Genomic DNA, 2,480 nt, shown 5'->3' with positions numbered 1-2,480 from the left:
TGCTATGAAGATTTTTGTTTACATTATGTAAAATTTGTCATGGACAAATACTAAATGCACACCCGAATGTCCGTCCCAGGTGCATGCAGGTAATAAAATGATATTGTAGACAGTTTCCTTTAATGCCTACCATTTATTGGTGTCACCAATTGATTGGTGTTACCAATCAATTATATTTCTCATTCCTACCTTTGGCAGATACTGCTGGTTGCCTACCTAATGGCAATTTTCCTCTTCTTTCTTGTTAAATGTACCCCAATTTTCTCTTGTTATCAGACAGCCTCATCCTTCATGGTGGTAGGGGTGAAGAGGTGGAATGCTGATTAGTTTAATCTCATCAGGGTAATTCCATTTTCCTGGCTATGGTCAACATAGGCATGGCTACATGACCCAACCACTGACCAATCTGACTTAAGATACTAAGCAAAGTTGTTTTCCTCCCTTCCATGGGGACACATGACAGAAACCCTGTTATGTGTTTGGGCAACACTGATACACAAGAAGGAAATCATTGAATTAGCCAGTCATGAAAGTGCCATCCACTTTACTTCTTGCTTTGTAAGACAATAAAATGCCCTTTATGTTTTAGCCACATTTTAAGATGAGTTTGTTACTTGCAGCCAAAATCATCCTAGTTAATATGCTTCCCTTTAGAACAAGAAAAAAAAGAGGAGTTGTGGATTCTTCCTTGCCTTAGGTAGGAACTGGGAGTATATAAATAATAAGGAGTACTGAGTGTATGTGAGAATATATGTCAATAATTTCACAAAGAACACATCCATTTAAGTATCTAGGCACATCTTATCGCTTCTCAGTCTTTTGGCTAAGATCAAGTGTAGTATGTGTTCTTATCAGTTTAAGTATCTAGGCACATCTTGACCTAATTGAAATGTATTTTCAAAAGTCTGGAAATAAAGCTTTATTTAGTCCACAGTCTTTTTCAAATGTCCAGGCTGTTTAATATGTAGGTTTCATATTTCATAAATTTCATAGAATGTTTCTATCAAACATTGCCTGCAAAGTGACAGGGTAAAGGGAATCTTCATATTTTTCTAATCATTGATTTTGTACTAAGAAATGTGTCCACCAATTTAAACTGTATCTCAGGTTTAAAATGCACAAAAGATTAAATCTTTTTAAATAGTCTCAGTATTTTCTCATCTATTTGGAATAGAAGTCACAGGTGTGCTTTGAAGTTTATAAACCATGGCTCGGTACTTTTAAAATAACTTCTGGAAAATGTAAAAAGGAGAAAGTGTGAATCAGCCCATGCTCAGGAAGGTGGGCCATGTTCATCATATTTACTATTATGACATATTAGATTATTTTCTTTCAGTGCTCGAAAGGCACACTTTCCAAAAGAGAAATACAGTTCTTTATATTTGGTTCACATAATCCAGACCTGCAGTGTCAGTGCCTGAAACAAATTACTGTTTATATTAGAAACTTAGTTTAATAAATTAGGTCTGGTCTATGGACTGTCAAAGTCCTTATAGTCTGCAATTCATATATAACAGATGCCTTTTCCATGACTCTTAACTAGAAGTGGCCAACGTGATTGCTTCCTCCTTGCCATTACTACATTTTGTAGGTTTAGTTATCTACTGCCCACAGAGAATTAAAAACAATTTAAAAGGGCATCTGGAATAAAACACTCTAAGGGAAAAAAATCTTTCCATATGCAATAACTTTCTGTTTAGGTCTGAGAATTATTCAATAATTGGCACTTGTTTAAATAGACCACTCAGGATCAGTTTGGTTTTCCAATTTCAGATTGAGTTACAGAACTATTTTTTTCCAAACTCACTTTTGCAAATCCTAATTTCCAGCATATTTGTGGCACCACTGTGATTAACAGAGTAGCTAATTTTTGCATGAGAGACAAACACATTTTTCAAAAGTGTTGTAAATAATTCACTAATTTTTCCACAGATTGTTTATAAATTATGAATTTTAGCTTACTTGCCCTAGTTTAGAAAATATACCGGTAAAACAGGAGAGCGAAAAGCAGTAATTTCAGTTGATGAATTTATACAATTTAATTTTCATGAGAAACCTGGGTGCCTCCATCTTTTACGCCACTTTCCTCACTAGTGTCCAAGAGTCGGACCAAGAAGTGAGTGCCTGCCACTTGCAGCATCTCTACCTCTTGCCTTGTTTGCACTCAATACAGGAACAGTTGTTGCATAAAAAGTTAATCATGACTCTCATCTATAAGATTAAATAATAAGGCCACGGAAACTGCCATCAACTCACATCAACACTTACAAATTCAGACACATGGACACTTTAACCGCTGGGTTTTTTCCTTTCTAAGCTCCACTTTGAAAAACTGTGCTTCCTTTTGAGTTGTTTGGTTAGCAAACTCAATTCTGGAATTTCTATGCGAAGGATTAATCAAGAATAGTGTATTAGCTCACATCTTGAGAACTAGACAGAGAAGATGCTCAGTGACATTTTAACACTTATGTCACTATGTT

The 2,480-nt window shown here is 35.4% G+C and overlaps 1 pseudogene; it reads left to right on the top strand.

The window, feature by feature from the left end:
- Positions 1-803: 803 nt before the first annotated feature.
- Positions 804-978, top strand: LOC123600298 (annotated as a pseudogene).
- The last annotated feature ends 1,502 nt before the right edge of the window (positions 979-2,480 follow it).

The sequence above is a fragment of the Leopardus geoffroyi genome, chromosome C1, assembly GCF_018350155.1.
Source record: "Leopardus geoffroyi isolate Oge1 chromosome C1, O.geoffroyi_Oge1_pat1.0, whole genome shotgun sequence".
NCBI lineage: Eukaryota > Metazoa > Chordata > Mammalia > Carnivora > Felidae > Leopardus > Leopardus geoffroyi.
The sequence above is the reverse complement of the archived record's forward strand: the minus strand, read 5'-3'. Positions and strand labels throughout refer to the sequence as shown.